Here is a 13292-nt window from a genome sequence, read left to right on the forward strand (position 1 = left end):
CGACGGCGTGCAGCTTCTGCCAGCAACCGTTCGAGATCAACTCCGGAGCCCCTCCATCGTCCCCATGAAGTCGTCGGCACGTAAGCTCGGACGCCCCAGCCTCTGATGTAAAATCTTAATCATGTGTAATTATTGAATATATCTGTTTGTTTAAACTGAGCCATACGGTGTCTCTTTGCCTCTCCGTCCCGTGTGGACCTGCGCATTATGGGGGTCATCACGCTGGTGTCAGAAGTGGGGTCTCAAAAGCAAATGTCCTCTGAATGCTGCGACATTCATGACTTCAAAATTGTAATCAAAAGGGAATCACGGGACTGATTGTGGGACTTTTACCCACATTTGAGAGGCTTGAGGCACCGGAGGGCTTGGGAAAAAAAATGTCTTTACCTGAGGGAGCTCCCACTCCACAGCCGTCGCTCGGAGCAAGCATGCTGGCATTAGGAAGCGTCATTCCGACGTTTAAGGGAGATAAGACAGGGGTTCCAATCTGCGATTTCTTTTCCATGCTAGAAGAGATTGGGAAAATGGGAGGATGGTCCGATGCTCAAATGCTGGGAATGGCGAGGTGTAAGATGGCAGGAGCTGCTCATGATTTTGCATGGCGAGACGAAAAAGTAAAATCCACAAAATCATTTGCGGAATTTAAGAAGCTCGCGTTTGAGCATTTCGACACTGAACCACGTCACGTGCGGGTACAGAGGTTCCGTGACGCCGGACAGATGGTAGGGGAGGACGTGCGAACGTTTGCGTCACGGCTTCAGCGCTTAGCGCGCGATACATTAAGCAGGGAGGAGGAAAGAGACCAGCTAAAGAAGAAATACGCGGAGGATATACTTAAAGAGGAAATGACCGCTTTGTTCGTGGCTGGTCTGCAAGACCCCGTGCGCCGGTTCGTGCTCTCGCGCAAGCCGAGCAATTTCGACCAAGCCGTGGAGGCCGCATTGGATGAGGAACGAAATGAGGCGTTAACGACAGCCGCAGCGAGAGTACGCGTCATAGAGAGAGCGGTGCTCAACCCTGAGGTTGCTCTCTTGACAGAGCGATTAGATCGCTTAGAACAGCTGCTATCTCAGCAGGTAGAACACCAGGTTGAAGCGCGCGCTCAACAGCGCTCATTCGCTGGAAACCGGAGACCGCCACAAAGCTACAGGCGCGGTATGCGAGATTTTTAAGAAATCGTATGCTTCGCTTGCCAGGGTCGCGGACACATCGCCAGGTTCTGCCAAAACGTGCGCCGTGGGGAGCCACAAAGAGAAGCAGGCGAGACACGCCCTAAGCAAGCCTACAGCGGGGCTCCAGATACCGAGACAAAAAACTAGATAGCCCTCCCCAGCCTGAGGAGCGTGGGGAGGGAGCAGTGGATGATGAGGTGGTGGTAGTTTGTGTGGCCGACGAGGCATGCCCTGTTGTGCGTTGCAAATTAAATGGTTGTTGCATAGAATTGTTGATATATAAGGGGTCAAAGGTGACATTGCTTAAGGAGAGCAGTTTTAACACGCTTCGAAGGAAGGGGGACCGCGAGGTGTTGGAAGCGTCTGGTGGTATGGCAACCAAATTTGTAGGCATAACGGGGGATCCTCTTGGCATAAGTGGACTCTACCGGTTACACTTCTCTCTCGGCGGAATTGCATTGGAGCAACCCTGCTACGTATGCCCGGACACGATGTCTCTGCCAAACGGAGTGTCAGGTATATTAGGGCAGGATTTTTTGAGAAAAGGGAAGGTAGTAGTCTCATTCTCTGAGAAAGAGGTTAATGCGGGCGGCTCAAAAGTTCCGTTTTTGAACAGGAGAGGGGCTGAGATTCGCATTACCGATATTGACACCCGTCAAACAGTGGGATCATTGGAGAAGGTATATTCGCGGGTTGCCGTCAGGCTGGTCGAGGAGGCGGTCGTCCTTCCTTGGTCGGAGCACATTTTGTACGCGTTTGTGCCTTCAGATGTATAGAGCGGCGCCGTGGGAGTGCTTGAGCCGGTCGACTCTCTCAGCAATGGCCTGAAGGCAGCCGCGTGCCTCGTTACAGTCAATGACGCCCACAGAGTGCCCCTACGGGTGGTTAACTGTAGCCAGCAGCCACTGAGCCTTCCCAAGAACAAAACATTGGCTTTCTTCACCTCTGCGATAGAGAAACGTGAGCCCACCGATACGGTACTCGCAACTGTAGAGCGTGCTAGTCCTTCGGCTGCTCCAAAGGCGTCGTTCGATCTTTCTCACGTAAAATCCAGCGAGAGGGAGGCTCTGGTTGGTTTGCTGAACGACTACTCGGAGGTATTCGCCGCGTCCAACCTGGATTTGGGCTGCTGTGGCGTTATAAAGCACAGGATAGAAACCGGCACTTCATCGCCCGTTTACCAGCGTGCGTACAGGATTCCTTACTCCCAACGTGAGGAGATGGAGCGGCAGGTGCAGGACCTGATTGATCGCGGCATTGTCAAACACTCAAAGTCACCCTGGGGAGCACCAGCACTATTGGTGGAAAAGCCAGATGGCTCGTATCGATTGGTAGTGGACTACCGCAAACTAAATGCCGTAACTCGCATCGATCCATACCCCATCCCCAATATACAGGAGACGCTTTCTCAACTGGGCTCTGCCAGGTACTTCACGGTAGTGGACATGGCGGCGGGATTCTGGCAGATAGCAATGGATCCGGCAGATGCCGAGAAAACGGCATTCAACACGCCCTCAGGGCACTATGAGTGGAAAAGAATGCCGATGGGTCTGGCCAACAGCCCTGCTGTCTGGCAGAGAACCGCTGATGTTATCCTGGCAGGTCTTCTGGGGAGGCTGTGCTTCGTGTATATGGATTACATAATCATATACAGTGACAGTTTTGAGAACCATTTGCGCGATATTGAGCAGGTTTTGGTGCGACTAAAAGGAGCGGGTCTCAAGCTGAAGCCCTCTAAGCGCCAATTCCTCAAAAACGAGGTGAAATACCTCGGGCACGTTGTTTCAGCTGACGGCGTGCGACCGGACCCTGAAAAACTAAGGTGTCTCTCGGATTTTTCATCCCCGACTAGCGTCCGCCAGGTTCGGCAGTTTCTCGGCCTGATCGGTTACTACTGAGGGCACATAAAGGAGTTCGCCAAGCTCGCTAAGCCGCTCACCGCCTTAACAGCCAAAAATGTCGCCTATCGCTGGGACGAAAACGCGGAGGATGCTTTTGGGGCCCTGAAAAGGAAGCTAATAAGTGCACCGCTGTTGCGCCACCCGGATTTTAATTTGCCCTTCGTTATGGCCACAGATGCGTCAAAGTTCGCAGTTGGTGCCGTGCTATCTCAGGTTATCGAGGGCAAAGAACATCCCATTGCTTTTGCTAGCCGACAGCTGAGCCCCACAGAGCAAAAGTACGGAGCTACGGAAAGGGAGTGCCTCGCCGTTGTCTGGGCAGTAAAGCACTTCAGATGCTACCTTTACGGCCGCAAATTCAAGCTAGTCACAGACTGCCATCCTCTGAAATGGGTGATGAGTGTCAGGGACCCTAGCTCGCGACTCGCTAGATGGAATCTACACCTGCAGGAATACTGCTTTGAAGTTGAGCACAAGTCAGGAAAGACACATCTGAATGCTGATGCACTCAGCCGCACAGCTGCCGTGGCAGCTATAGATGACTTTGTCCCCGTAGTCGACCCCGCCGAATTACGCACAGAGCAGTGCAAAGATCCTGACCTGAAGCGAATAATCGAAAGCTTAGAGGGCGCACCGTCTCACCCCGAACAGCTAGGTTATTTCATTGGCAAAGACGGCACCCTGTGTCGGCGCACGAGGCCAACCAGGAAAGGGAGACCAGAGAAAACCGCTTGGGAGAGAGTCGTCATACCTCGGTCGTGGACAGAAAGGGTTCTTCGCGCGTTTCACGATGCGCCATGCGCCGGTCATTTTGGCGTAGCGAAGACACGCAGGCGTGTGGAGCGTTTGTACTTTTGGAGTGGCATGCGACAGGATGTTAGAGACTACTGTGCGAAGTGTCATTCCTGTCTCGAAACAAAAACACCCAAGGGACGAAGACCAGCTCCAATTCAGCCGTTCTCTGAGGTTTCCGCTCCCTTCGAGCGGACAGGTATGGACATAATGGGCCCATTGCCCACGACCACTTCCGGAAACAAGTACATTTTAGTATTTGTCGATCACCTTTCAAAATACGCGGAAGCGGTAGCACTCCCAGATCAGAAGGCAGACACGGTTGCGAGAGCATTTGTCGAACAGATCGTGCTCCGACATGGACCCCCGAGGCAACTCTTGACAAATCGAGGAACGAACTTCGTGTCGCAGCTAATGAGGAGAGTTTGCGAGCTGCTTAAGTTCGCTAAGAAGTAGACAACACCGTACCATCCGGCTTGCAACGGCGCGGTGGAGCGACTGAACCAAACCGTGGCCGGTTTCCGGTCGCATTTTGTTTCGCGCGACCAGCGGGACTGGGACTTGTGGCTCCCGTATGCAATGTTTGCCTACAATTCCGCAGCACACGAGAGCACGGGCGAATCGCCATTCTTTCTTCTCTACGGCCGAGACCCGGACCAGCCTAGTGAAGTGCCAGAGGGCCCCCGTCGTGTCCCATACGCTTCACTGGACGACTATAAGGTTGAGCTAGAATCGCGCTTGCAAGTGGCGAGGGGCATCGCAAAGGAGGCCTTAAAGAAAGCGGCGAAGCGCAGGAAGGAGGTGCACGATCGCAGTGCTAGAGACGCGCCGTTTAATGTGGGGGACAGCGTGTACATTGAAAACTGCCAAAGGCAGATTGGGCTAGCTCGTAAGTTCCAGACTAAGTGGAGAGGACCGTGCGAGGTTGTCGAGAAGCTTTCTCCGGTAAACTTCAGAGTCCGAGACGTGAACCGGCGCTTGATAAGGATACACGCAAATCGCCTCAAGTCGGCACCGGTTCAGTATTCGCGAAATGAGGGAAGGGAAAGCGCGGATTTTGATGGGGACAGAAGTGAAGCGGAGCGCGCAGATAGTTCGCAAGAAACGCCCTCTCCTGCATTTGTTCGGCAGGCGCCAGAGGTGACGGCCGGAATGCCACCGGATTTACTTCATGCATTGCTAGAAGAAGAAGCGCGCGATGTTGCCGCGCAGATAACGCCAGGAGAGGCTCCTGCCACGAGCCCTCGCGAGTCCCAAAGCAGACAAAGGGTCACAGACTTACTTAGTATGACTCATGAAGGCCGATATCCGCTGCGAAATCGGAAAGCTAAGTCGGACTAATGGCGTAAACAGAGCGGAGTTGTGAACTGGTTAGAATTGTGTAATGCCGCGGCTCATAACATTGCTATGTGCTTATGTGTTAAGTTATCGGAGTTGGTAGTTAAACCTTTCTGTCATTAAGTAACACCTTCACAGGAGAGCATGCGGAGCGCATGCAGAACCTGCCCTACTTCCTTTCGTTATCTATATTTTTGTCTGTGCCGTGATCGTGCTAGAAGTGGGAGCTCCTTTGTAACTGTGGTAAATTTATTTCGTCCAGTTTGGACTAGAAAGGAGAGGCTTGGGTGCTGAGTTTCATGTCTATCTGTAAAAGAAGATCAGTGCTGCCCCTGGAGACGCCAGTTATGACAGCGGAGGCATATGGTGTTGTGCAGTGGTGTTGAGTGCAGCGAAAAGTGTTTTGTCGGACGCACTGTGCGAGGCGATGCAGAAAGACAAGGGGAGCTCCATGGACTCAAATGTTCGGAGAACATTCTTCTGGAGGGTGAGCGAGTGTGACGTTCCTTGTGGAGTGTGACTTTCCTTGTGTGTGCTACGAGGTTCCGCGTTCGACGGCGCGGCGTAGACGGAGACCCAGATGACAGCGGCATCATCAATTACCCAGCCATGCTTTTTGAGAGTGACGACCAGAACGAAGGGGTTTAAGCCCAACCGGACCCAACCGGACCCGCCACCGCCGGCGCGGGGAAACGGGCTTTATCCTCCCCAATTGCCATGGCGGTTCCAGGAGAGGCCTCCCGAGCACATCCCAGGACAAGGGACCACTTTCCCGGCCGGTGACCCGCGGGAACTGTCAGCGATCCAGAGCGCGCCTTACCTTGAGGAGCGAGTGTCAGTTGATGGATGGAGAGCGGAGGCCGGTGACCCGCGGGAACTGTCAGCGGGTCAGAGCGCGCCTTACCACAGCCGACGCTATGCGCTACCTCGAAGACAACCTTCTTTCCCTCGGACTCAACACGTGAGGGGGGCGAGACCATAAGTGCGGTGGTATGTTTGTGCGCCCAAGTGAAAGCCCTAGCCCCCCTCCTTCCCCTCCGGCGTGGGCGTCCTCACCCTAGGGAGTGTGGAGAAGAGGATATAAAAATCGACAAGCAGTACGGAAGAAGAACGCTCAGGACGACATCGTTCGCCAAGGGGGCCTTCAGCGCCGAAGCCCGACGGCGTGCAGCTTCTGCCAGCAACCGTTCGAGATCAACTCCGGAGCCCCTCCATCGTCCCCATGAAGTCGTCGGCACGTAAGCTCGGACGCCCCAGCCTCTGATGTATAATCTTAATCATGTGTAATTATTGAATATATCTGTTTGTTTAAACTGAGCCATACGGTGTCTCTTTGCCTCTCCGTCCCGTGTGGACCTGCGCATTATGGGGGTCATCACAGTATGTTTTATTGGTTCTTCTTCTGTGCTTTGTTTGGGTCGGTCCCCAGAGCGGAGTATGCGGAGCGCTTTGTGACCTATTCTGCCTAACATGAAGTTTCGGCATGCCGTGTGAGAGTCGGTTAGTATTGTTAAGAATCGCTTAGTCCGGTAGCCCTCCGTTGCCGCTAGAGCGACGGCTACTTCTTCAACCTCGACTACCGTGCAGTCCCGTAGCGGCGCGCGGATGATTTCCCGCATGTCCGAGTTTATCACAGCCGCTACCGCGTTGAGGTTGTTTTGTCCCGTCCTTCTGGGGTATGTGGCTGCGTCCACATACACCGTTGTTGTCTGGCGGGCTAGTGATTTTTGGATGTACTCGGCTCTCGCCTTTCTGCGTTCTTCGTGTCGGTTGGGGTCTATGTTCTTGGGATGGGGGTCACTCTAATTGTGCCTCGTATGCCGTCCGGGATAGTCGCGGTTCGCTGGATTTCTTGTATTTGTTCGTTGCATCCCAACTTCTGCAGAAGCTTCCTGCCAGACGGAGTCTGCTGTAGTCTCTGCAACTGGGCGACGTGTTGTGCCTCTCTCAGTTCTTCAAAGTTGTTATGAAGCCCTAGTGCTAAAATCTTCTCTGTGGATGTGCAATGCGGTAGATGGAGTGCTGTTTTGTATGCTTTGCGTATAATCTCATCAATCTGTTGGATTTCGCTTTTGATTGGGTTGTAGTAAGGAAGACTATAGGTGACTCGGCTGATCACCAGGCTCCTGACCAGCTTTAGCGTGTCTTCTCGCATGCCCGAGCGTTTATGGGAGACGCGCGTGATCATGCGGGCAACTTGTAGGGTGGAAGCTTTGAGTAGAGCAAGTGCATGTGTTCACCGTTGGTTTGATTGTATCCACATGCCCAAGATTCTTATGAGTGTTTTCTCTGGTATGGGTTTTCCCTCTCGGTAGACGTTGAGCCTAAGCTCGTCGCTGTTCGGGAGTGTGCGGTTTTGTTTCCCTCTACAGACTCTGAGCAGTTCTGATTTTTCGGTGGAGCATGCTAGCCCTCTCGCTTTTACGTAGTTCTCTACGCAGGTCGCGGCCTCCTGTAGTCTTCCTTTTCTTTTAGGGAGCCCGTATTTGTCCAGATGGTGATGTCGTCGGGATACGTGGATGGTGTATTCCTTCGACTTCCTTAAGTTGTTTTGCAAGGCTGATCATTGCAACGTTAAAAAGCGTAGGTGAGATGACCGAGCCCTGGGGAGTTCCCTTGTTAGGGGTGGGGAACTCCTCCGAGCGGAGTTCTCCCAGCCCTATCGTGGGTGTTCTATCTGAGAGGAAAGCTTTGATGTAACCGAAGACTCTCCTGCCGCAGTTCAGATCGTCCAGGCCTGTCAGGAGGGCTTCGTGGCTTACGTTGTCAAAAGCTCCTTTGATATCCAGTGCCATTATTATGTTCTCTCCGTCCCTAGGGACGTTACTTAGAACTCCTTCTTTGATTTGTAGAAGTACGTCTTGGGTCGACAGCTTCGCCCTGAATCCGAACATACTGTGCGAATAGAGTTCGTGATCCTCCATGTATTGTTGTAGCCTTAATTTTACCACTCTCTCGTACAGCTTGCCGAGGCACGATGTGAGGGAGATGAGTCTTAGGTTTTCGATTTGTAGCTTTTTACCCGGTTTTGGAATCATAACCACCTCTGCATGCTTCCAATCCTCGGGAACGGTCTCCGCTGCGCAGTGCTTGTTGAGGAAATCGGTTAATTCTGCGACTAGCTCGTCACTGAGGTTGCGGTTGAGTGCGTTGTTGATTTTGTCCGCACCCGCTGCCGTATTCCTAGTTGTGCTTCGAATGCTGCATAGACTTTTCGTGTGATGGGTCTATCTAGGTTTGGATTTTCTTTCCCCCGATGCTTTGCACACAGGGTGGATGGAGGTGGTTCCAGTGCGATGCATCGCTGGCGATGCGTCGAAGGAAGCGGCGGAAGCGAGTTAGGTGATAGTAGGAGCGCAGAGGAACGCAGGGAGACACTGGTGGTGTCCAGTCAATAGACCGAAGAACTTGGCAGCAGCAGGAGAAACGTAGCCAGATCCCGTCGACGGCGTCACGAAACGCCGGAGGCTTAAAGCAGGCTATCCAAGAGTGCCTTTCGGCAGCACGGACCCTCAGTCCATCGGCTGCCAACTCCACACTTGCAAGAAACGCAGTTGGCTTGCGTCGGTGATAGAAGGGAGGTCCACGGCAGTATGGACCCAATGTTCAACGGCTGCCATCTCCACGCTTGAATGATCTGATCTCCGCTGCTCTGCCTTCCTTTACACCAAGGTTTTCTGACACGTCCGCTCTCCGCTCCTCGTGGTCGCCTCGCACACACCATTCGCACGCGCACACGCACAATGCTGGGCTGGCACGCGCAGCGCTCCGCTGTCCGACGCACCACTGTGGACGCAGCGCGTTCGAAAATACCCCGACCCCCGACGATTGCGTCGGCACATAACAACTCGTAGCTCTTTTGGGGATTTGAAGGCTATCTGTTTGTGTTTATTTAATAAAACCGGAACATTTTGTATTAATTATTGGAGTTTGTACTGAGTGAGAAAGTATGGGACTAAATAGGGTTCGGAAAATCGAGTTAAAGAAGGAGCAGATTTATGTTGCAGCAGTGTCATCGAACGAAGGAAACTCTGGCTGTCAAGTTGAGAAAACTATTAAACATGTCACAAGCGGTTTTCATCGTGATGGTCAAAAGTAATAATATTGTATTTTGCAAAGACATGTCTTCTCGTGGACTGACGATCAATATTAGCTATGTAGCGAATGTACCTTTTTTTGCAGCACTATTATCTTTTCAATATTTGCTCTTGTGGTGCTTGCCCACTCCTAACTGGAGTAGCTCATGTGCAGGGCAAATATTGCGTTACATAACTGAAGTTTAGCGACATCGCGACATAGCTCCAGGCGATGAAGAGATTTTTTTTACAACATAGGTAACATAAGCGTCCCAATTCAAAAGTCAAGAAAAATAGACACCGAGAATTTTGTGAGTTTCCGCAAGGACAATATTTTTATCTTGTATCATTAGAGATTTTTCTAGAATTATTTTCTTAATGCTGGCTCGAAAAAAAAGAGCTTTCGTTTTGTGGATGTTTTTTATGCGGTTTAATTGGAACCAGACGGAAAATTTTTCACGTACATCATTACAGTGTAACACAAGGGCGTTGGTATCAATACCAGAAATAAGCACAGCACTGTCATCAGCGTATATGATGAACTGAACACTGTTGTCAATATGAACTATGTCATTTATGCATAAGTTAATCAGAAGCAGGCCTAACACACTACACTGTGGCACCACACAAAATTGAAAGTAGGAAAGGTTGTTAATGCCGACACACTGGCTTCTATTGCTGAGATACGAGTTAAGGAAGGCATGAGATTTTCCGCGGATGTCATATGAAATGAGTTTTTGAAGAAATGTGTTGTCGTCGAGACTGTCAAAAGCTTTACTCAAGCCAAGAACAATACAAAGCTTATATGTTTACTTTTCAGTGGTCTGTAATATATTTTGTTTTATTGCAAGCAGCGCCGTTTCCATAGATTTGATTTTCTAAATCCAAAGTGACAGTCGGTTAGCGCCCTTGTTTTATATTGTTACGAGGCGGCCAGCCGAAGAAAGAGACCCGATGGTCGATGGCAATAAGATGATTTTGTTGTTGTTGTTGTTGTTAGCCTATCAAAAGATGGCACATACCCACACTGGGCTGCTGGCCTAGCGCGGGCGGTCCTGCCCGCGCCACTGCACAGTTCGTCGTCTTCGTCGCACTACCCGGGACCAAAGAGCGATCGTCCCTTTCAGTGGCAAAGAGACGCGCGAAGTGGTTACGGGCTTAAGAGGATGGTTGGACAGGGACAAGACTGTGTGAGCGCTCCTGCCCGAGCCACTGCACAGTTCTTCTTCTTCTTCACAATATAAAAAATTTATTAGGCCTAAGTGAATGATTTTTTCTAGTCCTTTCGAGAAAACAGGTAATATAGAAATCGGTCGATAATTAGTTGCTTCATTTCTGTTTCGATCTTTAAATATTACAGCGACTCTTGCTCGCTTCATGCCCTCAGGATAGGTAGCCGATTCTATTGCTAGGTTATATATATATATATATATATATATATATATATATATATATATATATATATATATATATATATATATATATAAGTAATTTTCTTTAAGCGGTTTATTATTCTAAGTATTATTATCCCACTGATAAACATAACACATTAAAAAAAAACTTAACGTTCCCCTATGCACCTTGGTTTCGGTGACTGTTGGCTCCCTTCATAAATTTGTCAAACTGGCCCCTCAGTTCCTTTAACTTGTCTGCTAATAGCTTAACGAGGGTCTCGGTTCTGGCAGTCTTGATGCCATAGGTAGGATAAGAGGGCTCTCGCACAGTTTCCGCCCTCGCCGTTAGATGACGTTCTACGTCATGCTCGCGGTATTACAGGACGTGCTACGTCCGCCGCTATGGTCGAGGGTGGCGCTGGTGAACACTCTCACCGCTCGCTTACACCCAGTAAACATAAACACCCACGAGAGCAGCAGATTGGACAGCCGTCGCCGTAGCTCAGTTGGTAAGAGCACCGGACGCGATATTCGGAGGTCGTGGGTTCGGATCCCACCGGCGGCATGGTTGTTTTTTCTGCTGCTTTAAAAGTAATTTTCTTTAAGCGATTTATTAATCTAAGTATTATCGTCCCACTGATAAACATAACACATTAAAAAAACTTAACGTTCCCCTATGCACCTTGGTTTCGGTGACTGTTGGCTCCCTTCATAAATATATATATATATATATATATATATATATATATATATATATATATATATATATATATATATATATATATATACACACACATCGAAGTATACCCTTCATTTAAGGAAACATTTTTATTTGACTCCACGTTTCGATCGGAGGACCGATCTTTTTCATGAGTGACCATACAGTGCATGGGCGCGTGTTCTTATAGCATGGGACTTGACACACAGAAGGCTTAAAAAGATAAGAAATAAAGAAAAGTAAAGAAAAGAAAAAAGGGGGGAGGGGGGGGCCGGGAGAACGGAACACAACTGACACCGATGGCATATTAGGGAAGCAAAGGTGGACTGCACACACACACACACACACACACACACACACACACACACACACACACACACACACACACACACACACACACACACACACACACACACACACAGAAGCGAAAGAGGGAGGCCGAGCTGGGTGCGCACGCGGCTACTGCGACAAGAAAAAAGAAAAAAAGAAAAAGAGAGAGAGAGAAGCAAAAGCAGAGAAAAGGGGGAAAGCAAAGAAGAAACGTGGTGGGGCTTAACAAAAGAAGGGATGCGTCCGCCAATTGTGGGTTTCGGTATGCCTCTGTCCGCGTATGTGCGGCCCCGAGCGGCTCCGAAAGATGGCCCGGACGCGCCTTCGCCAAACGCAGCCGGCACAGCCAGACGGCCGCCAATTGGCTGCGCTGTGCGTTGAAGTCATTTCCGCCCCATGCTTCTATGATGCTTGTTTGCTGTTGTTGTTGCTATGGTAACTGCTTCCCCATGGCCGCTCGTATTGCGCCCGGCCTGTTCGTTGCGCACCTCGGGGACGCGCGTTTTTCTGCTACTTTGGCCTCCTTACCTGCGCTAAAGAGGGGCGCCTGTGAGTTATATGCGATATGCAACTGGCACGCACTGTGCTGTACGGCCGCGAAACTCGCTCCATGGCGGCGAGTGGTGGTCACTTAACTTTTCACTTGTTGGATTGTTTTCGATACTTATACGCCATACTGTTACCTACAGCAGCCGACAGACTGCACGGCATTGACTGGTGTGTTAATTCCAAGTGAATTTGCGCGTGGGCTGTTTATGCGCGCCACAATACGCACTACTACCTTCTGTGAATTGTAGACTGACAGTGGACTGTGCAGTGTATAAGTAGGCGCTTATATCTACATATCGCGTGAAAATTATAGGGTTCTTTGGTTCCCTTATACTGCCTATTCTAGGCACTACAGTTCAGAACTTGAGTAAAAACTATGACTATAATAAAGGCACATACTGGAGACCTTGCAAGTTTCATGGCAGTGTTTGCATGTGTGTGAAGGACATGTTGACAGTGAGGCTGATGTCCGATTGAGAACTGTTTAAGAAACCCAAAAGCAAGCTCTCTTGAGACTGGAATAACAACTCCATCATAATTTTTTTTTATCCTACAACTAGTGTTTTGTTACTGCTTCCATTCATGCGGTCCTGAAGCTGTCAATGAGAGTGTTAAAACACAAATGAAGGAGATAACTCCCTGTACGTTGCAATGAGGCGAGTAGCTAGCTAGGGCCTGCGGTGACCTATGGGATAGGTTAGAGACGTACTAATATATGGCAATGGAAGCTTGCATAACTGAGGAGCCTACCATGTCGCCTTTCACGAGAGGTTAAAGTTAACACATAGGTGCTGTCATATTTGTCTAAGGATGCTTGGGAAACTGCTGACAATGCTGAGAACACTGCTGACATGGAAGGAAGCGGCAGAGAAGATTTCACGCTTGTGAGTCATTGCGCAAGCTGGACAGTAGACACAGTGAGGCTGATTGTGACAAGGACGTGAGGCATGCTTATTGAACTTAGTTCTACTCCATCACTCAAAGCCACCTCGGTGCTTGCCTAATAATGGGGCATTATGAGT

Source organism: Amblyomma americanum, chromosome 1, assembly GCF_052857255.1.
Source record: "Amblyomma americanum isolate KBUSLIRL-KWMA chromosome 1, ASM5285725v1, whole genome shotgun sequence".
Lineage (NCBI taxonomy): Eukaryota > Metazoa > Arthropoda > Arachnida > Ixodida > Ixodidae > Amblyomma > Amblyomma americanum.